This window comes from Stenella coeruleoalba (genome assembly GCF_951394435.1).
Source record: "Stenella coeruleoalba genome assembly, chromosome: X".
NCBI lineage: Eukaryota > Metazoa > Chordata > Mammalia > Artiodactyla > Delphinidae > Stenella > Stenella coeruleoalba.
In genome coordinates this window covers 100352784-100376438 of record NC_137152.1, presented here as the reverse complement: position 1 = coordinate 100376438, position 23655 = coordinate 100352784, and the positions used below count along the sequence as shown (strand labels likewise).

Sequence of the window (23655 nt, the reverse complement as noted above, 5' to 3'; positions counted from 1 at the left end):
AATAAAAGAATGGTCACAATGACTCTGTCTCTACTTCATACGTATAGTAACTGATTTCTTGGGAAGAATTAGCAGCTCTTTTGGCATTATGTTGGCACAATATGTCTTGGAACATCATCTCTCTTGGAGTTAATGTTCAACAAAAGGCTTCTGTCTTGCAGGCTGGCAATGGACTTCAGTCTTTCCTGGGCCCAATTTACAATGGTATTAATTCATATACACCTCAAGAGCTGAGTTATATCTGCATACAACAATTTTTGGAAGACAGTCTCCATGATTTTTGATTATTGTTTCCCAGATGTCTGAAAAAGTTCTAGCACTAGCTTCAAGACTCTTTGTTGAATCAGCATAAGGTAGATGACAAAAACCAAGATTCAAAGAAACCAAGGCTGGCTGATAGGCTAATGAGATAAAATAGGGATATGTGTAAAGTCTTATATTCTGACTTTAAAAATCTGTGGTACAACTAAAGGAAGATAGAATCTTGGTTTGGAAAGAAGTCATGTGAAGGGAAACCTCCAGATTAAAATCGTGGGATTTGAGTTAATTACAAACTCATCATGAGCCAACATTACATGGCAGCTAAAATACTTGAAGTAACTTCAGTCCGCATTAACGTACAGGTGTGCAACATCCAGATTCAATTCTGCTACATACTGAATATTATTTTTAATTCTGAACACATTTTAGAAGGGACATTAACAAAGTGTAACTTCCATAGAGAGCAATCAGGATGATGAAAATGGTATTCCATGAAGAAGAGTTGGAAGAGTCAAGTATTTATCTCAAAGGGAAAAGAAAATTGTAGGGAGAGGGGTGTAGAGGATAGAATAACTATCTAAAAGGCAGTCATGTAGAAAAGGGATCCAAATTCTGTTTAGCTTGAGGGCAGAATTAATGAATATAATTAAAGCCAGTAGATTTTAACCCAATACAGGGATGAACAGCTACAACAATCAATATCAGTATAAAATGGACTGGGTTGTCTTGTAGCTTATGAATTCCTCTCATTACTGGAAGGGACTTTGGCATGGACTAGGAGACAGTATTAAACATTTCTAAGTCTATAATTATCCTGAAGAATAAACGCTGAATATAATCTAAAACATATGAAAGTTACCTTCTCTGAGATGGCTAAGTTTTGTTTCTCAGGTCAATCAAAATAGAAGTGTAAAATCAATGATCTATTCTCATTTCATAATAGTGAATATTTTGCATGGTTCAAGTAGTCATCCCATTTCAGATAATATAAGATAAAGCTCCATCATTCAACACTAGCAGGAGAATCTCTATTTGAAACTTTCAGGCGGAGACCTCATCTTCCCAGGGGTTATTTCCATACGAATAGTTTAGATTTCACTGTTTTGAAAAGCAGATATTTATTCAGAAGCATTCAACTGAAAACTACATATATATTATCAGAGTGTGAGCTTTTGGAGAAGGGTGAGAAAACAGAACTACCAGAAAGGTTAAGACTAAAAGAGAGAAAACCGATTGACAAAAGACAGAAACCTTAGGACTGGAGGGAAGCACCAAAAGAAAGGGATGGGAGATGATTAAAAAAAAAAAGTATTTAAGTGAAATGCAGGTGGGGAAGATGATATTTAGAAAATAAGTATATGTGGGGCACAGGAATACAGAAGAAAATGAGGTATGAATACTGGAGAAGGTTTTGGATGTGAACAAGTCAGAGTGGAATAAAGTGTGCTGAGGTAACTTAAGGCCTCTTTGTGAAAGCACATTCAGGCTTTGTACCGGGTAAGGAGAAAGGCAAGAAGGCACACAGAGAGAAAGATGTCCAAGAAAGCTTTGACATAAAGGGGCCAGGCAGTCAGAAATCGTGAGGGAACAGTGGTTGGGAAAAATGGCACTCTGAAAGCCAACACTGGTATAAAAAGAATCAGCAAGCGGTGGTACATGTTTATACGAGGGGTATGGAAGATTTCAAGATGCTGAGATGTTGTGTTTAAAATATACATATAATGATGACCCAAAACCTATGGGATGCAGCAAAAGCAGTTCTAAGAGGGAAGTTTATAACAATACAGTCCTACCTCAAGAAACAAGAAACATCTGAAATAAACAACCTAACCTTACACCTAAAGCAATTAGAGAAAGAAGAACAAAAAATCCCAAAGGTAGCAGAAGGAAAGAAACCATAAAGATCAAATCACAAATAATGAAAAAGAAATGAAGGAAATAATAGCAAAGATCAATAAAAACTAAAAGCTGGTTCTTTGAGAAGATAAACAAAATTGATAAACCATTAGCCAGACTCATCAAGAAAAAGGGGAGAAGACTCAAATCAACAGAATTAGAAATGAAAAAGGAGAAGTAACAACTGACACTGCAGAAATACAAAGGATCATGAGAGACTACGACAAGCGACTCTATGCCAATAAAATGGACAACCTGGAAGAAATGGACAAATTCTTAGAAAAGTACAACCTTCCAAGACTGAACCAGGAAGAAATAGAAAATATGAACACACCAATCACAAGCACTGAAATTGAAACTGTGGTTAAAAATATTCCAACAAACAAAAGCCCAGAACCAGATGGCTTCACAGGCGAATTCTATCAAATATTTACAGAAGAGCTAACACTTATCCTTCTCAAACTCTTCCAAAATATAGCAGAAGGAGGAACACTCCCAAACTCATTCTATGAGGCCACCATCACCTTGATACCAAAACCAGAAAAAGATGCCACAAAAAAGAAAACTAAGGCCAATATCACTGATGAACATAGATGCAAAAATCCTCAACAAAATACTAGCAAACAGAATCCAACAGCACATTAAAAGGATCATACACCATGATCAAGTGGGGTTTTTCCCAGGAATGCAAGGATTCGTCAATATATGCAAATCAATCAATGTGATACACCATATTAACAAGCTGAAGGATAAAAACCGTATGATAATCTCAATAGATGCAGAAAAAGCTTTTGACAAAGTTCAATACCCATTTATGATTAAAACCCTCCAGAAAGTAGGCACAGAGGGAACTTTCCTCAACATAACAAAGGCCATATATGACAAACCCACAGCCAACATCGTTCTCAATGGTGAAAAACTGAAACCATTCCCTCTAAGATCAGGAACAAGACAAGGTTGCCCACTCTCACCGCTACTATCCAACATAGTTTTGGAAGTTTTAGCCACAGCAATCAGAGAAGAAAAAGAAATAAAAGGAATCCAAATCAGAAAAGAAGAAGTAAAACTGTCACTGTTTGCAGATGACATGACACTATACATAGAGAATCCTAAAGATGCTACCAGAAAACTACTAGAGCTAATCAATGAATTTGGTAAAGTAGCAGGATACAAAATGCAGAGAAATCTCTTGCATTCCTATACACTAACAAAAAATCTGAAAGAGAAAATAAGACACTGATGAAAGAAATTAAAGATGATACAAACAGATGGAGGGATATACCAAGTTCTTGGATTGGAAGAATCAACACTGTGAAAATGACTATACTACGCAAAGCAATCTACAGATTCAATGCAATCCCTATCAAACTACCAATGGCATTTTTCACAGAACTAGAACAAAAATTTCAAAATTTGTATGGAAACACAAAAGACCCCGAATAGCCAAAGCAATCTTGAGAAAGAAAAACAAAGCTGGAGGAATCAGGCTCCCTGACTTCAGACAATACCACAAAGCTACAGTAATCAAAACAGTATGGTACTGACACAAAAACAGAAATATAGATCACTGTAACAGGATAGAAAGCCCAAAGACAAACCCACGCACACATGGCCACCTTTTCTTTGACAACGGAGGCAAGAATATACAATGGCGAAGAGACAGCGTCTTCAATAAGTGGTGCTGGGAAAACTGGACAGCTATATGTAAAAGAATGAAACTAGAACACTTTCTAACACCATACACAAAAATAAACTCAAAATGGATTAAAGACCGAAATGTAAGGCCAGACACTATAAAACTCTTAGAGGAAACCATAGGCAGAACACTCTGTGACATAAATCACAACAACATCCTTTTTGACCCACTTCCTAGAGCAATGGAAATAAAAACAAAAAATAAACAAATGGGGGCTTCCCTGGTGGTGCAGTGATTAAGAATCCACCTGCCAATGCAGGTGACATGGGTTCGATCCCTGGTCCATGAAGATCCCACATGCCGCGGAGCAACTAAGCCCGTGCACCACAACTACTGAGCCTGCGCTCTAGAGCCCGTGAGCCACAACTACTGGAGCCCACGTGCCACAACTACTGAAGCCCGTGTGCCTAGAGCCCGTGCTCTGCCACAAGAGAAGCCATTGCAATGAGAAGTCCGTGCACCACAATGAAGAGTAGCCCCCGCTCACTGCAACTAGAGAAAGCCCGCATGCAGCAACGAAGCCCCAACACAGCCAAAAATTAAAAAATAAATAAATTTGTTTTAATAAATAAATAAATAATCAAATGGGACCTAATGAAACTTAAAAGCTTTTGCACGGCAAAGGAAACCATAAACAAGATGAAAAGACAACCCTCAGAATGGGAGAAAATATTTGCAAACGAAGCAACTGACAAAGGATTAATCTCCAAAATATACAAACAGCTCATGCGACTCAATATCAAAAACACAAACAACCCAATCCAAAAATGGGCAGAAGACCTAAATAGACATTTCTCCAAAGAAGATATACAGATTGCCAAGAAACACATTAAAGGATGCTCAACATCACTAATCATTAGAGAAATGCAAATCAAAACCACAAAGAGGTACCACCTCACACCGGTCAGAATGGCCATCATCAAACAATCCACAAACAAATCATGGAAAGGGTGTGGAGAAAAGGGAACCCTCTTGCACTGTTGGTGGGAATGTAAAGTGATACAGCCACTATGAAGAACAGTATAGAGGTTCCTTAAAAAGCTAAAAACAGAACTGCCACATGACCCAGCAATCCCACTACTGGGCATATATCCTAAGAAAACCGTAATTCAAAAAGAGTCATGTACCACAACGTTCATTGCAGCACTATTTACAATAGCCAGGACATGGAAACAACCTAAGTGTCCATCGACAGATGAATGGATAAAGAAGATGTGGCACATATATACAATGGAATATTACTCAGCCATAAAAAGAAACGAAATTGAGTTATTTGTAGTGAGGTGGATGTAGCTAGAGTCTGTCATACAGAGTGAAGTCAGAAAGAGTAAAACAAATACCGTATGCTAACACATACATACAGAATCTAAAAAAAAAAATGGTTTTAACGAACCTAGGGGCAGGACAGGAATAAAGACCCCGAGGTAGAGATTGGACCTGAGGACACGGGGAGGGGGAAGGGTAAGCTGGGACGAAGTGAAAGAGTAGCACTGACATATATACACTACCAAATGTAAAACAGATAGCTAGTGGGAAGCAGCTGCACAGTACAGGGAGATCAGCTTGTGCTTTGTGACCACCTAGAGGGGTGGGATAGGGAGGGTGGGAGGGAGATGCAAGAGGGAGGGGATATGGGGATATATATACACATATAACTGATTCACTTTGTTATACAACAGAAACTAATACAACATTGTAAAGCAATTATACTCCAATAAAGATGTTAAAAAGAAAAGCAAAACAGTTACAGCAGCTATAGGAAACTAACTCACGTTGTTCCTATTTCTTTTTGGTTAGACACTGCCTAAATGTTGAGGATTTCTTTTTTTTTTTTTTTTTTTGCGGTACACAGGGCTCTCACTGTTGTGGCCTCTCCCGTTGCGGAGCACAGGCTCCAGAGGCGCAGGCTCTGGATGCGCAGGCTCAGCGGCCATGGCTCACGGGCCCAGCCGCTCTGCGGCATGTGGGATCTTCATGGACCGGGGCACGAACCCGCGTCCCCTGCATCGGCAGGCGGACTCTCAACAATTGCGCCCCCGGGGAAGCCCGAGGATTTCTTTTAATTTCTCTAGTTACGTTCCTCTTTGGACAAGTGAGTATAATTTAACCAACTGGCTTTCATCTAACATCTACATCTGTCAAGCAACTGGGATTGCTAATATATTACCAGTGCATGTTAGCCAAGTAGTACCTATTTAAAATAGGACTGAAATTAACTTTTATAGCATAACAAGTTAATTTTAAAATTTATGACTGTTTTAAAGCACAGAAAACCTTTTATTCTAAGAGGGAAAGATTTAAAAATTCCTGGGGAGGGGCTTCCCTGGTGGCGCAGTGGTTAAGAATCTGCCTGCCAAGGCAGGGGACATGGGTTCGAGCCCTGGTCCGGGAAGATCCCACATGCTGTGGAGCAACTAAGCCCGTGCACCACAACTACTGAGCCTGTGCTCTAGAGCCTGTGAGCCACAACTACTGAAGCCCGCGCGCCTAGAGCCCGTGCTCCACAACAAGAGAAGCCACCGCAATGAGAATCCCATGCATCGCAACGAAGTGTAGCCCCTCCTTGCCACAACTAGAGAAAGCCCACACGCAGCAATGAAGACCCAATGCAGCCAAAAATAAAATAAATTTTTCAAAAATGTTAAAAAAAATAAAAGAAGGCTTAATAAGCTTCAATGAAAAAAATAAAACATACATATACCTGTACATATACATACACACAGTATACGTGTGTGTGTGTGTATTTATTTAGCCTAGTCAGCTGGGTAAAGATAGCCATGGGCATGTGCCAAGGACAGGAGACTGACTGCTTCTCTAGCAATAATGCGGGAATATGGGGAGTTGGAGGGGAGAAAAAAACACACAGAAAACCCACTTACCTGGTATCTGCACACAATACAAAAGTTTCTGTTTCCTTCAGGTTTTTATTATTAAAGTTGTCAAATATATAGAACAAAGGTTATTTTAAATAGGAAAAGGATACAAAGTAGGATGTACATCTGACTGCAACTGTGTGAAAATATATACTCATGGACAAACCTGGAGGTAATTTTTAATATATGGGTAAAATATGTTAGTTAAGGGGACAGGATTATAGGTGACCTTTTTCTCCAAAATGTCTTTAATAATATTTTTACTTAAAGTCTCTGCGGTTAGCACCACTGGCCTGGGTCAGGAGCCTGGTCATGGGGAAGGCAGCTGAGAGCAAAGAGGTGGATGGGCTAGTTGCCCCCTTATCCTCCTCCACCAGGGTTCTGCAGTCACCAAAGCAGAGGGAGACAGGATGGAGTTGTGTCTCCACTTGCACCACAGACAGGCTGCCCAGCCACCCTGTGGAGCTCAGCATTGAGACCCAAGCCACCTCTGCAGGTGCGTTTGGTGAGTTGCAGGCTCCTGGGCTGCAGCCCCTGCACTCAGCGTGACTGCGGCTGCCAGGGCATCCTGGAGAAGAGCAGGTTTGGCACTGAATTTCATCAGTTTTTGATAGAAAGAGCAAAACTTGGACATTTTTGAGGAGTTTTATGGATTACTGCAACATGTTCATAAGATACCTAATGATGACATTTTATTAGGCTATACAGACATCCAGGGATACTTACTATCTATAAATAAAGATGATAATTATCACATAACTGCTTCAACAACCAACCTGCTGCTTAAGATTTTTACACAGAAAAAAAGGAAGAAACAAACAGTGCCTTTGGTACAGACATGCTAATGAAGAAGGAAAATGTTTTAACCAATGTTCAATGTCAACCACAGAAAAATGCCAGATCTAGTAATTGGTATGCACCAAGACTTCAGATGTGTGTCTTCTATTACAGATGTTGACACTCCCCCAGAAACACACCATAGGATTAGTTCATCTTTACAAACACAACACTGAACATTCCCTAGGGACTCTATAGCTGGGATGGTTTCATTCTAACGGAGACACTACATGGCTCAGAGAAGGTCCCAGGGATCGTGTGTGTGTGTGTGTGTGTGTGTGTGTGTGCGCTATTTTTGTTTTTTTAATTTTTGGCCATGCTGTGTGGCATGTGGGATCATAGTTCCCTGACCAGGGATTGAACCTGCATTGGAAGCACAGAGTCTTAACCGCTGGACCGCCAAGGAAGTCCCTTCCTCCCCCCACCCACCCCCCGCCAGGGAGCTTTATATCCTGGCTTATTCCAGGAGGTCTGGCTCGCAGCACAGGACTATATTGGCTGTTAATGATGACGTTTTAGATGTTAATGGTATAGAAGTTTCAGGGAAGAGTTTTGATCAAGTAATAGGATGACTGCAAACAGCTACAACCTCATCATAATAGAAGGCAAGTAAACAGGAGAATAACGTTAGGAACAGTAGGACTTCTGGCAGCTCTAGCCAATCTACTGATAACAGCTTTCTTGGCTATCCACAGCAGATTGAACCAAACATTGAGCCAAAGGATGAAGATGACATTATTACTGAAGACAGCGGTGTGCCACACTAGATTCCTAAAGCTGTTCCTACTATCAAAAGACTGGAAATGGTTAACCCAAATAGAACAAACTCAGTTTTGAGTCTGGAAAGAATAGTTTTATTCCGTCTAATTAAATGAGTTTAGCACCCCTAGCAAATGGTACAAACAGAATTTGAAACACATGTTCCAGATCAAAAACTCTTAGAAGACTGAACAATCATGAAACCATCGTTTGAATGTTTTCTGAGTGAGGATGTCACAGGACTTGCAAATTTGGGTAGTTTAAGATCTTTCAAACCTCCGAGCCAATGACCTGGAATAGGCATGAGAACAATAATGTTGTAAGTTTAAAATGTTCTTAAAATAAATAGAAACAGAAAATAGATTAGTGGTTGCTTACAGCTGGGAGAGGAGGGGAATGGGGAATAACTGCAAATGGTTACTGACTGGGTTTCTTTTTGGAGTAATGAAAATATTCTAAATTGGATTGTAATGGTGGTTGTACAACTCTGAATATACTAAAATCACTGAACTGTACACCTTAAAATTAATTTTATGGTATGTGAATTATATCTCAATAAAGCTGTTTAAATGCTTTTCAAATAGTAGTTTGGTAATTGTTAGTACAAATTTTGGTGGATCAGAGGTGATTTTAAGTCTAAAACAAAGGGAGCTCTGCTAATCAAATTATATGCTTTTGATATGGAAAACTAGATGCTACAGTACATTTTCAGAACTATGTGAGAGGACTAAATTATTTCTGTTTGAAGTGGTTAAATATTTAACCTGTTACAAAGATTCCAGTTAGTTTTTCCTTTAACCACATTCTTTAAATTTTAATGTGAAGTCTGATTCTCTTTTGGTACTCTGAGGACCTCAGTTCTTGTGTACCCAGTATTTTATTTCTTAATGTTGTTCTTTTGTCACTAATTGTTACAAATCATTTTCTGAAATGCATTATTTTCTAACTTCTAAGAAATCAAACCAATTGGCTGTTCTTAGGAGTTTCTTTCCACATTATGAAGCACTGAAGCTATGTTCCTAAATTATGAAATTCTGTGACAGTTTTTCACATTGATGTTTGTCCAGCCTATAGATTATATATTTATAAAATAATTCCAAATAGGTATAATTTATGTTTTAAAATGCAGTTAATTTCATTGACTCTGGTAATATAGAAGACACTCTCCTTTAATTCTTATCCTCATTCCTAATCTCATTGGAAAGCATTCCTTTTGTTTTGGGTGTGTATATCTACATATTATATTGGTAGGCTTTTGAACTTTTTTAATGTACATATGGTCCCCAACTTACAGTGGTTTGACTTATGATTTTTCCAGTTTATAATGGTGCGAAAGTGATACGCATTCAGTAGAAACCTTACTTCGAATTTTGATCTTTTCCTGGGCTAGCACAATTTGATACTCTGTAGTGATGCTGGGCAGCATGTCGAGCCACAGCTCCCAGTCAGCTCAGATCACGAGGGTCAATAACTGATATACTCGTAACTTTTCTGTACCCTACAACCATTCCATTTTCACTTTCAGTACAGTATTTGATAAATTACATGAGACATTCCACACTTTATTATAAAATAGGCTTTGCGTTACATGATTTTGCCCAACCGTAAGCTAATGTAAGTGTTCTGAGCACATTTAAAGTAGGCTAGGCTAAGCTATGATGTTTGGTAGGTTAGGTGTATTAAATCAATCTTCAGCTTATGATACTTTCAACTTAGGATGGTTTTATTGGGATGTAACCTCATAGTAAGTTGAGGAAGATCTGTATTCAAGTAGTGCAAATTGTTTTGGATATAAAATGCACTTAGATTAAAAGGTTTTTACACACAGGACAAACCTGTGCACTTTTTTGTGCAAAGATTCTGGATTTTCTTCAGTGGGATTATTCTGGGAACACTGCCTACACTTTAAGAGAAAGCTGTGGTATTTACCACTGACAAGTAAAGTTTATCTATATTATTTTCATTAGGCTATTTATTTCCCACACATCCACTTAGAACAAGTAAGTGTGAGGCTGCGAACTTTCATTCTTTACCTGATTTCTTTGGCATTTATCATTGTACAATGTGCATAAGCACTACAGTATGCATGTACATAGAAATTAAGAATATTATGAAGTTCCCTGTGGTTTATAGATAATTCCCCCCAAAATTATTGAAATCATCTTATAATAGGGCTAGTATGGATGCCTTTGTAACAGTTGTGTGCTATTAAAACAATGAAGGATCAAATGATTCCCTTTTAAAGGATAGCTTCTCTAAATGGTTAAAAAAATATGAAGAAATAAATTCTGGATTAATTGAAAAAAAACCTCTAATGTTAAAGCAATAGAAAAAAAAATCCCATGCAGGGAAATATTTTTGTGAGATTTAATATCAGAACACTACTCAGAAATGTATTTAAGTATTAAGCTTTCTAATAAAAATCTTACTTGAAATGAAAATTAACAGTAATTTCTTAAAGTGACTACTATTTGGTAGTCAACTATTACAGTGTAAGTAATTTAAAAAACCAATCTATCCCATAATATCATAAGTTTCAGTTATCACAGCACCTTAGAACAAAGTAAGCAAGCAGTTTTACATGTGTACAAGACACTGAAGAAAGTAATTTTGAAGATTAATATAAATTTAATTATTTAAGATGGTATACTAGGGAACTATCTCTGATGACTGAAAGTTAGCAATTACAAATACTTATTAAATCTTTTTAAGTCAAAGTAGCACCTGAATAACAAATCACTGTTCTTAACAAATAAGCAGCGAAACCTCTAGTCTTTTTCTATTGAGCTCATAGATCTCTACAACCTGTCTGTGTTTCACCCTTATGGTCTCTGGAAGAAATTCATTCAGTCACTATAGACTCATTTAATGAACTAAAAATACTTATCATCCCTGCAACCAAGGGCTTTGCTAATTTCTCATCATGAAAAAGCATTTCTTAAGTAACTATATTGACGTGGCACATTAAAAGGGAATTAAATGATTGTTATGGGTTGAACTGTGCCCCCTCAAAACTATGTTGAAGTCCACCACTGGTTAGGAATGTGACCTTATTTGGATATAGGGTCCTTGCAGATATAATCAAGTTCAGACAAGGTCATTAGAATGCCCTCATCCAATATGACTGATATTCTTGTAGGAAAAGGAGAAGAAACACAGGGAAGATGGCCATGTGAAGACAGAGGCAGAGACTGCAGTGATGATGTATTGATGAACCAAGGAACACCAAGGATCAATGGCAACACCAGAAGCTAAGAGAAAGTCATGGAACAGGTTCTCCCCAGCATCTTCAGAGACAGCATGGCCCTGCCAACACCTTGATTTTGGATGTCTAGCTACCAGAACTGTGAGAAAATTAATTTCTTATTTTTTTCTTTTTTTGGCTGTGCCGTGTGGCATGTGGGATCTTAGTTCCCTGACCAGGCATCAAACCCAGGCCTCCTGCAGTGGAAGCATGGTTTTAACCACTGGACCACCAGGGAAGTCCCTGAATTTCTGTTGTTTTAAGTCACTCAGTTTGCGGTACTTTATTATGGCAGCCCTAAGAAACTAATATTGGGTTGGCCAAAAAGTTCATTTGGGTTTTTCCGTAACAGCATACGGAAAAACCTGAAAGAACTTTTTGGCCAACCCAATACAACGATGTTAGAAATATGACAAAAATTAAGCAAACAATATAACCCTATTAGCTCCCACTGCAGTACTACCATGCTAACTGAAACACATTATGTAATTAAATAAGGGCATCTGTTGAAAACTCAGAAAACATGTTTTCAGAATCTCATCTATGACGTCTTTCCTGATTCGTCCATTCAAAACCCTAGTAGAATGACTACTCTTTGTGCCCTCACTATATCCTCTAAATAATTTGCTGAGGGGGCTTCCCTGGTGGTCCAGTGGTTAAGACTCCATGCTTCCACTGCAGGGGGCACGGGTTCAATCCCTGGTCGGGGAACTAAGATCCCGCATGCTGCACAGCGCGGAAAGAGAAAGAGAGAGAGAGGGTAAAAGAAAGGAAGAGGGAAAGGAAGAGAGAAAGAAAGAAAGAGAGAGAAAGAAAGAAAGAGAGAGAGAAAAAGGAAGAAAGAAAGAAAGGAAGAAAGAAATGAAGAAAAATAGCTGAGGAGCCAAGCTGTACTAGAACAAGACTGAATAATTTCTGCATGTGTGTATGTTTGTAGGTATACCTATATGTACATTGTTTGAAGGAAGGTCCTTTATAACAAGGGCTCTGTCTTATCACATTTGTATTCCCAATGCCTAAAGCAATGCGTGACACACAGTAGTGCTTCATCAACATTGGGCAAAAGAATGAATGTTGGAGCACCTCTATTAGGTCACTGCTGTCACTATCCCACATCCCACCCACCACCTCCACTGGACTCTTGAGATCACTGTGAGGACTAAAAATTGGTAATATGCCATTGTGCCCAGGAAATGTGACCGAACTAGAAATATATGCATACCAAGCAAACAGTACAACTCAGTGATAAAAACCTATACTAAAATCACATTTCAAAAATATAAGATTTGTAAAACTTTTCATAGTAACATCATAAAAATCTTATATGTGCTAACCCAAAACACCATCATAATTTAAAATTCATCTTAATATTCTCTCTTTGCTCATTATACGTAGAAATATTGTAAGATTTTTCTCATCAGTTGCTTTTTTCCCCTATAGAGGATCCAGCATAGAGATCTTGTCAAACGAGCAACATTCTCCTTGACCCAGTGCAGTGGAGGTCAATCCCTCTTTTTTTAAAAAAAAAAATTTACCTATTATTTTTTAAATTTATTTTTGGCTGTGTTGGGTCTTAGTTGTGGCACGTGGGATCTTTCATTGCGGTGCATGGGCTCTTTGTTGCGGTGCATGGCTTTCTCTAGTTGTGGCGTGCGGGTTTTCTTTTCACTAGTTGTGGCACACAGGCTCCAGGGCGCGTGGGCTCTGTAGTTGTAGCGTGGGGGTTCCAGAGCGCATGGGCTCTGTAGCTTGTGGCACGCAGGCTCTCTTAGTTGAGATGCACGAGCTCAGTAGTTGTGGCGTGGCGGGCTTAGTTGCTCTGTGGCATGTGGGATCTTAGCTCCCTGACTAGGGATCAAACCCACGTCCCATGCATTGGAGGGCAGATTCTTTATCACTGGACCACCAGGGTAGTCCCTCAATCCCTCTTTTAATGATCTTAAAGTGTTAGCTCCCTGCTTAGAAATAGCATTTTGATTTACAAAGCTGTAGTATCTAAGAAATGTATCTACGTAGATGTGACATAGTATAAAAAAGCTGTATTTTAAAAATGACATGCCCTTGGGCTTCCCTGGTGGCGCAGTGGTTGAGAGTCTGGCTGCCGATGCAGGGGACACGGGTTTGTGCCCCGGTCCGGGAAGATCCCACATGCCGTGGAGCGGCTGGGCCCATGAGCCATGGCCACTGAGAACGGGAGAGGCCACAACAGTGAGAGGCCCGCGTACTGCAAAAAAAAAAAAGACATGCCCTAAACAAAAAGGGTATATACATATATATGTGTATATATATGATTTTTTAAATTCAGCTTTTATACTATGATATATTTACATAAAAATTCAACTTTTAGGACTTCCCTGGTGGTGCAGTGGTTAAGAATCCGCCTGCCAATGCAGGGGACACGGGTTCGATCCCTGGTCTGGGAAGATCCCACATGCAGCGGAGCAACTAAGCCCGTGTGCCACAACTCCTGAGCCTGAGCTCTAGAGCCCACGAGCCACAACTACTGAAGCAATTGTGCCTAGAGCCTGTGCTCCGCAACAAGAGAAGCCACCGCAATAAGAAGCCCGTGCACAGCAACAAAGACCCAATGCAGCCAAAATAAATAAATAAATAAAATTAAAAATTCAACTTTTAGTCAAATTGTTCATTTATACTACTAGGTTCTTCAAACTATGAAGCATATTTTCATTTAACCTTAAGTTAAATGGTCAATAAAACATTTTTGAGGTTAATTACATTCAATCAAATCAAAAGTTCTCTCCCTAAAATTAAGCACTAGAGCCATTCAAATAACTGAATGGCATTAATGAGCACTTAGCCCATAAGCTCAGTCAATAACATCAACTTATTAATACTGCTGCCTACAATATATGCTTGATCATGAAGCCTACTTCTGTAAACACCTGAAAGGCCATACTGAGAATCCACAAAGGGAGTATCAATTACATGTTCTATACTTAAATTAGAAAGTCATAGTAACACTTAAATTTGAGCCCAGACCTCCAATATCTGCCAAATTATTTATAATAATTAACTCCACAGGTACAGTTCTCTCAGAATGGACCCACAGTAAGGTATTCCCTCATCTTTTTCTTCGTTTTTTTTTTTCTCTCATCTTTTTCCACAAATTGCGGGAATGTGTTCCCCAAAAGAATGTTTTGCATGAAGAATACACGGGTTTGGGCTCAAGAATTCACTCAAGATAATAAAAAGGCTCAAGATCACTAGTATCCCCTCCTCTATTTTACTGAAAACTGTTCAGAACTTAAAGACAATTTACAGTGCTCGTTAATCAAGTCTTTGATTTAAAAACAAACCATCTATATAACCCAAACTGTAGATCCATAACACAGATTAATACTATTTATGCCTATTCAGAGTCTAGATTAAAACCTTTGCTAAAATCAGAACAGGCAGAAAAACAAAATCTCATGATGGATATCAACCCAATATTTAATACAAACAACTGTTTTCCTTTTTAAAAGAGAGAGGAAAAAAGAATCCTACTATCCAGGCTGTGAATACTTTAATATGTTTATCCTTTAAGAACCTTTTCTGTGTGCATGTAACACATGCACGTTATAAATATTTCTAAAGGGGATTTATAGTATATGGTATTTTTATAATTTGCTTTTTTCTATTTAATAATATATCATAAGCATCTCTCCACATCAATTTTTATCTAGATTAGAACATTACTTTAAATGGATCACTAGTACCTGACTGTATTTATCATAACCTCACCAATTCCATATTGCTGAACATTAATTTTAGATGTATATTTTTATAAATTTATTTACATTATTTTATTTTATTTTTGGCTGCGCTGGGCCTTCACTGCACACGGGCTGTTCTCTGGTTGTGGTGAGTGGGGGCTACGCTTCGTTGTGGTGTGTGGCCTTCTCATTGCAGTGGCTTCTCTTGTTGTGGAGCACGGGCTCTAGGCGTGCGGGCTTCAGTAGTTGTGGCACGTGGGCTCAGTAGCTGTGGCTCATGAGCTCTAGAGCGCAGGCTCAGAAGTTGTGGCGCACGGGCTTAGTTGCTCCGCGGCATGTGGGATCTTCCCGCACCAAGGATCGAACCCGTGTCCCCTGCATTGGCAGGCAGATTCTTAACCACTGTGCCACCAGGGAAGCAGATGTATATTTTTAAAAAGAGAAGATACACACATGATCAAATAATTCAAGAGGTACAAAAGCTGCATCCATTCCACCCCTTAAACCTCTGGCTCCCTTCCTAGAAACAGTCACTCTTACCAGTTTCTTCTGCATTCCTCCAGAGATAGGTTTTAAAAAACACAAATGTTGGACTTCCCTGGTGGTACAGTGGTTAAGAATCAGCCTGCCAATGCAGGGAACATGGGTTCTAGCCCTGGCCCAGGAAGATCCCGCATGCCACGGAGCAACTAAGCCCGTGCGCCACAACTACTGAGCCTGTGCTGTAGAGCCTGCGAGCCACAACTACTGAAGCCCGCGCGCCTAGAGTCCGTGCTCTGCAACAAGAGAAGCCACCCGCTCGCTGCAACTAGAGAAAGTCCGTGAGCAGCAACGAAGACCGAATGCAGCGAAAAATAAAACAAATTTTAAAAACCCCACAAATGTTAACATATTTTATATATATATACAGTTATGCACCTTCATTGCTGGACATTTATAAAGCTAACAATTTTTTGCTATTATAAAGAATGTTGGAATGAATATCCTTCTGTTTATTTGCTTTTAACATCAATATTAAGTGGTCTCAAACAGGAGTGTATCCTGTCACCATCTATTTTTAATCTATCTTGTTTCTGACTGAGAATAGTTTTAAGAAAAAGCTTGAAAGCACTTATTAATCTATGATGAACATCTCTATAGAAAATAGACAAATTTACAAATGGCAAATACTAATGGCCAACAAACGTATGCAAAAATGTTAAATATCATTAGTAATCAAAGAAATAAAACTTTAAAAGATACCATTTTTGTCCTGTTTGGCAGAGACTGCCATCACTACCAACAATAAAAATCCAGCAGTGAAGGTATGGGACAATAGGCACTCTTGCTGGTGGAACTAAAAAGTGGTACACCTTTTCTAGAAAGCAATCTGACAATATATTCTAAAAGTCTTAAAATATATGATTAGTTTCTGAACCAGCCATTCTAGTACTAAGCATTAACGCTAAGGAAATGATCAGTATATATAAGGATGTTCAATACAGTGCTATTTATAAAACAAAACTCAATTCTAACAAAAGAGAACACCACTTTGGTAATGTGTATACTACAGGTTATAGAAGAATACTAAAGAACACAGATACGTGTTCATGATGTTGTATTAGGTGAAATGAGCTGGTTATAAACCAGTATTGGTCAGTATGATCCCAATTATAAAAAATACCGATACAGAAAGACTTAGGCTAAATTACACATCAAAATTCTACTGTGGTTATTATCTCTGTGCACTGGGATTATTGGTTTTCATTTTCTTTGTTGTGGTTTTCTTAATTTTCTAAATTTTATCCAGCAAATATATTAGATTCTAATCAAAAGAAAAAAGCAGTTGGACTCTTGATTAGTCAAGGTGTCTTATATAATTCTGCCCAGCAGGCTGGGGGTGTTATTTGGCTATTTGCCATGTGACAATGCTTCCTTCATCTGTGAATAAACTGGCCCAGTAAGCTATCAATAGTGGGGCCTGCTATTGCAAGGTTTTCGCTCTTCCTTCACAGAAGATAATTTTTATAACTTATTACAAGGAGAGGGAAGAATATACTCTTAGGTCCTTATCTTTTTGCCTATCCTGAGAATTTATGCCAACTTGATACTTTGTCATATTACTGTCAAACATCAGGTTAAAAAAAAAAAAAGAGGGCTTCCCTGGTGGCGCAGTGGTTGAGAGTCTGCCTGCCGATGCAGGGGACACGGATTCGTGCCCCGGTCTGGGAGGATCCCACATGCTGCGGAGCGGCTAGGCCCGTGAGCCATGGCCGTTGAGCCTGCGTGTCCGGAGCCTGTGCTCCACAACGGGAGAGGCCACGACAGTGAGAGGCCCACATACCGCAAAAAAAGAAAAAAAAAAAAAAAAAAGAGGATACAGGTCAACTCCCAGAGATAAAAGCAGTAACCAGGTCATGTCCACAGTGGTTGGCCATGAACACATGTCTTCTGGTTCACTGCCTGGGTGGCAGTAAATCATTAGCAGAGAGGGCTGAGAAACACAGGTAATAATAATACCTGACTGCTTATTGTTAACTTGAGTTGAAAATAAAAGATTTCATTGAAAAATGTTCTGAGCGATGCCTATCGCTAGAGTTCTAAACTTGTTCACTCAATGCCTTAAAAAAAATAGGGGCTTCCCTGGTGGCACAGTGGTTGAGAGTCCGCCTACCGATGCAGGGGACACGGGTTCGTGCCCCGGTCCGGGAGGATCCCACATGCCCCAGAGCGGCTGCGCCGGTGAGCCATGGCCACTGAGCCTGCGCGTCCGGAGCCTGTGCTCTGCAACGGGAGAGGCCACAACAGTGAGAGGCCCGCGTACCGCAAAATAAATAAATAAATAAATAAATAAATAAATAAATAAACTGGACTTCCCTGGTGGCGCAGTAGTTAAGAATCCGCTTGCCAATGCAGGTGACATGGGTTCAATCCCTGTTCCAGGAAGATCCCACATGCCGCAGAGCAACTAAGCCCGTGCACAACTACTGAGCCTGTGCTCTAGAGCCCGCGTGTCACAACTACTGAAGCCCATGTGCCTAGAGCCTGTGCTCCGCAACAAGAGAAGCCACTGCAATGAGAAGGTCACACACCACAATGAGGAGTAGCCCCCTCTAGCCACAACTAGAGAATGCCCGCGCATAGCAATGAAGACCCAACGCAGCCAAAAATAAATAAATAAATTTATAAAATAATAATAAATTAATCTGGGGGACTGGTAAGAAAGGAGTCTCCCCTTATCCTTGGCCAAAAAAAATTTCCCTAAAATAATTTTTACAAAAGGGCAGCTCAGAATCAAGTACACAGAAAAGCAAAATCATTATATTTCGTAGACATCCACAAGCAAAACTTGTTCAACATAATTTACTTATATTTGTAATGAACAGGATAATAGAAATCACTCTTTCATTTAAAGATAAGAAAACTAAAGCATAAGGAAGTTAAATGAATTGACTAAGGCCATAGAATCTGGAACTTATTCTGTTTGATACTCATCCAGATAACTTATTCTGACAGAGTGATTAGGATGCAGTACTGAAAAAAATCAGATGGTTCCACAAGTGCTATTCTGAGGTTCTTTTGATGGATGATTTGGTGAATGGGTACTACCTACTGTAGATCTTTCTCAGAATTAAGTATTCTCTTCCATGATCATGTTGGGATCTCAAGCAAGTGCTGAAACAAGTGCTTGATAAAAGCCAACATCTTTTCTTTTTCCCCAGTAAAAATATTTTGTCCTATCTAAAAGACACTCTGTTGTCTATAAGCAAACATTTAGTAGGTTTGTCTTCCATTGGGCTTAAGTTAAAAAATGACAACAAAGTAAAGGAAACTGCCACAAGTGACTATAAGGCAAATTAAAACAGTACAACATATTTAATGAATGCTCACGTGTTCTAAACACTATCTATAAACTAATTTTCATTTCCTTTCACCCCATCATTTTAGCTACATGTATTTTCTCTAATCTAAAACATGCTGAATTGAAACTAAGTTTCTAATCCTATTTGTTTTAACAAGGTCAAAATTTAAACATGAGCTTGTGTGATTCCACAGCCCATCCTCTTTTACCATGTTACCTCTGATAATAACTAAAATATGTAATGTGCTTCACAATTTAGAATTTTTTCATATATGGTAGCTAATTCAACCTACACAACACATCATACCCCTATTTGAAATATGAGGAAACTGGTTTTCTGACTGGTTGTTACTCATCGAAGATCATGTGGCCTGTAAATGACAGTAAAAAAAGCAAACCCCGTGATTCTGACCAATATAAGTATAGGAAATTATTACCGGCAGAAAGGGTAGTCCAGTGAGGTAGAAAATGTTAGGCTCTGTGCCCTTTCAAGGCTTAAAAAATTAGGTGGAGCCATACAAAAGTATATCACATAGCAATATATGCTGAGAAGCCTGTGTTTTGAGGTCAACAAAATTATTACAGGAATAAGCATAAAAGTTCAAACCATATATAAGTATTTATAGATATGCCAGGGAATACACAACGGCACAACCTTTGCCCAGTTTAAGAAATCAGCCTTAACTTACTCAGTTCAACTTCTGTCTGACCATCTGAGTTCAAGCTACTCCCAGTCTACGCAGGTAAACCTCACTTGTCACCACAACCCATATCCTTGAAAATACATTATAGAAGCAGATCATAATAGTGAATCACATGTATCCATAACAAAGACTGGGTACCAATCACACCAAATCAAATCTCAAAACGTATTAAATAGCAGAACTACAACTATACCATAATTAAAAATAATAAAAGTCCACACCAAGTCATACAAAATGGACATAAATATGCTTTTATCACACAAAGGACAACCTATTAAGTATACACAAAGTAGATAAAACATATAACTCTTAAGTTTGGCCTCAAATTCTTATGGTAGATACATTTATAATATATAATATTCCAAATGCTCTTTTCATGTTTTGAATTAAGTGGAATAAATATACTTAAAAATTTATGAAAAAGAAAAAAGAAACATGGAGGCAACGAGGTTGAGTGATTTGCTCACAATCCCACAGCTAATCGGAAACAAAGCCAACACAAGAACTCAGGCTTTCAACCTAGTGTTCTTTCCACTGTACCACATGACCTCTAAGACATGAAAATAATATTTATTCAATTCAATGTCAACTTATTTTACCACTACTGTGTTTATCTCCTCAGATCTACTCACACAATGACCTTAAACAGTGCTACAGATTACATTCTGTAATATGTAATACTATTACCAGATTAGACCACAGAGACAAACCTTGAGAACTGACAGCTCATGATAATCTCCCATCCTCAAAAAAACAAGGGCATCTATTTTGCCTTATTCATCTTTTGAATTCTACCACATAGTACAATACCTGGCAGATATAGTAGGTGCTCAGTAAGTAGTTTCTTATTTTTTAAATAAATCATAGCACTTTTTTTTGTCTGTAAGCATCAGCTACCAGACTTAAATATGAGGCCAAACAAAAACAGTGAAATATCATTAGTTCATATTTGGAGTCTCTAAGACTTTATAATATAAACAAACGATTTACTAAACAAGTTAATGCTTACAACCAAATATAAGGAGAACATTTACGTTACTAAAATATTTCAAGCACTATACAAGTTAACTGAGACATTAATTACAATAATTCTTATCTATTGAAATGGGCCTAACTAACCTTTAGTCAGCATTACTTTGTCCCCCTCGTTGGAGTCATCGAATGCACCAGAAAGCAATAAAATGACAGGTGTAGTACAATGGGCACCGGACTAGGACCTAGACTCTAGTCCAAGCTCTGTTAATAATCAGATATATAACCTTGGGCAATTCACTTTTTGTGTCTTAACCTGTTCATAAAAACAAAAGAGCTGAACTACTAATCACCAGGGACCTTTACGATCTTAAATTTATTTTTAATGATTCTTACCCACAAAGATTCTACATTCAGAATTTTTTCATTGTGCCAAATTTGATATCCTGAATGCTATAATCTGCTACATAATTCAATAATTAAAAGCTTAGCACATTTTCTAAAAATATATAAAGACTAATATAATATTGTTACCTTCTCACATTAGGGGCAATAGGAGCAAACCACAGAGGAAATATGAGCATCCAATAATCAGGCCTGCTTTGCCAGTTGGGCTGACGTGAACCACTCTGGATTTTACAATACAAATCACTGATACATAAATACATATATGTATATAAATATATATACACATACCACTGATACTTGCTTATACTGATATACGTATGTGTGCAAACTTTAACACTTGTTTTTAGTTATAAAATCAATACTTTGTTTACGGTAAGAAATTCAAACAGTACATTAGGTCACATCTGAGGTGCAAAGTAAAAAGCTTCCCACGCCCCCCCACCCTCCATAAATAACCACTGTTAACATTTTTTTTGTGCATCCTTCAAGAAGTTATCTGAGCATATACAAGTAGATGTGTGTGCACATATAAATCTTTTTAACCTAAACTACTGCCACTTTCTTCTGGCTTCATAAGCATGTTAAATATACTGAAAGAAGGTAGAACAGTTGTATGGCACAAAGCTGTACATGCTTCACAAATGTGCACTGAATACATTTAATTTTCTTGCTTGGAGGCTACGTGGAGCAGTTGTGCAGAAAGAGCAGTGAGCAAGGAGCCAGGCAACCTGGGTTCTAATCTAAGTAATGGAGTAGCCTTAGGCAAGCCATGAAATATTCCTGTGCCTTGGTTTCTGCTTTTGTAAAATATCATGCTTGGACTAAGATCCCTTCCAACTCTAAAATGCTGTAATTCTAAGATGGCCGTCTGTAACAGTGTTCTCTTGAACTGGATATAACAAATGTTAAGTAAAAAAGGAGAAGAAAGAAACACTAATAGCAACCTCCAATCTTACAAGAGTAAATTTCTATGTGTCATTAACTATCAAGGTAGTACATCTGTGACATAAGTAGTGACGTAGTTATATTTGAAAGCAAAGTAGTGGATTATGAAAATCTGATACGTTTTTATGAAGTTTTGATTTGACGTTTTTCTTTTTTTGGAGGTGGAGAGGGCTGTTGCTTAGTGTCAGCAATAACCACTCCCCCTCCTCCCGATTAGAAAACAAGGGTATTATGGAGTTAAAATAATGAAACTGAAAGTTAGAATGAATTTTGTTGTACTCACAGAATATGCTGGGGAGGTGACAAGGGCAGCAAAGGTTGGAAAAAATTACTAGCTAATTTCCTCTTCCGGAAGGTCTTTGGCTCTTATTCTTTCGGTTCACACGCCCTCGCCAGACACACTCCACCCAGCTCCGTACCTGCCACAGGCGTCAGAATGGGGGGGGGGGGGAAGTCCCCTTTGATCATTTAAAAAAAAAAAGTTCTTTGACTCGATTTACCTTAGGCGTCACGGGGTTTACGGAGGCACCCGGGCGGCCTGAAGCCACCCATGCCTTTCTTCCGCAGTCCCGGGAACCTGGGCCCCAGAACCCGGGCCGGCCACCTGCGCAGGGTAGGGGCTGCCTTCCCGCCCTCCCCCGCAGCGCGGGGCCCGAGGGGAGGGAGGGGAGAGGAGAGAAGGAAAGGGGAGGAGGAGGAAGCCCGTACGGGCAGTACCCACCTCGCCTGGAGAGCCGGCCTGGATCGCCCGCGGCGCCCGGAGCAGTGCTGAGGGGAGGGTCCTGGAGGAGGGGCGGCCCGAGCCCCAATATGGAAATGCCAACTCCTCTCGGCGGCCAGGCCCCAGCCTGGAAGGAAACGGAAGTCCCTTCGTCTCCCTCACTCGCACCCACCAGCCCGCCCACTCCCCGGAGGGACCCCGAGTTGGGGAATCCGAAGTGCGTCCACGCCAAGGCCTCGAAGAGACAAGGCACGCTGGGCGGCCCGTCTGTCTCCGGCCCCCGCCGCGCCGCTGGGCCCCTCACGGCCTCCTGGCCTCTGCCCGGCCGCTAGGCCAGCCTCCCGCCCAGTAAAGCCCCTCCTTCTTCCCCCTCCGCCATTTTCGAACTTACCCTTCCAGCCCTAGCTTAGCGCTGAGCCCGCCCGGGACTCCGCCGAGGTCCGGCCACTTCCCCGGGCCGGAAAGGGGTAACCGGGACAAACGAAGCCCTGTTTGCCCCTGCACCCCACCCCCTAGCTGGAAACCAGAACCTGACGGAGCGGGTGCGCATGCGCAGTGGGCACCTCGCAGTCCCCGCCCCCAGCTCAAACGTTTCCTCTTTCAGCCTTGAGGTGATTTTTCCCACGGTTTTTGCCTGCTGAGCTCCGTGGTGGAGGAGTCGGGGAATAGAAGTAAAAGGATGAAAAGACAGAGAAGAGAGCGAACATGTTGAGTTCTTGCTAGAGACCAGGCACTGTGGTCGGCGTGTTCTTTGTTGTAATTTTGACAACCCTCTAAGGTAG

The 23655-nt window shown here is 39.7% G+C and overlaps 1 protein-coding gene across 11 annotated transcripts in view; it reads right to left on the bottom strand.

Moving 5' to 3' along the window:
* Positions 1–23399, bottom strand: part of XIAP (X-linked inhibitor of apoptosis) — a 45270-nt gene extending 21871 nt beyond the window's left edge. The window contains exons 1-2 of one of the 11 annotated variants that reach the window (XM_079910860.1): positions 23265–23399; positions 22874–23000 (exon numbers count right to left, since the gene is read on the bottom strand). The gene's annotated coding sequence lies outside the window, so the exon portion shown is untranslated. Of the gene's footprint in view, positions 1–1120; positions 1168–13101; positions 13791–17935; positions 18046–21333; positions 21352–22435; positions 22574–22873; positions 23179–23264 lie in introns of those variants that run through there. The other 10 variants (XM_079910852.1, XM_079910855.1, XM_079910854.1 and 7 more) reach the window with 10 other exon arrangements.
* Positions 23400–23655: the final 256 nt, after the last annotated feature.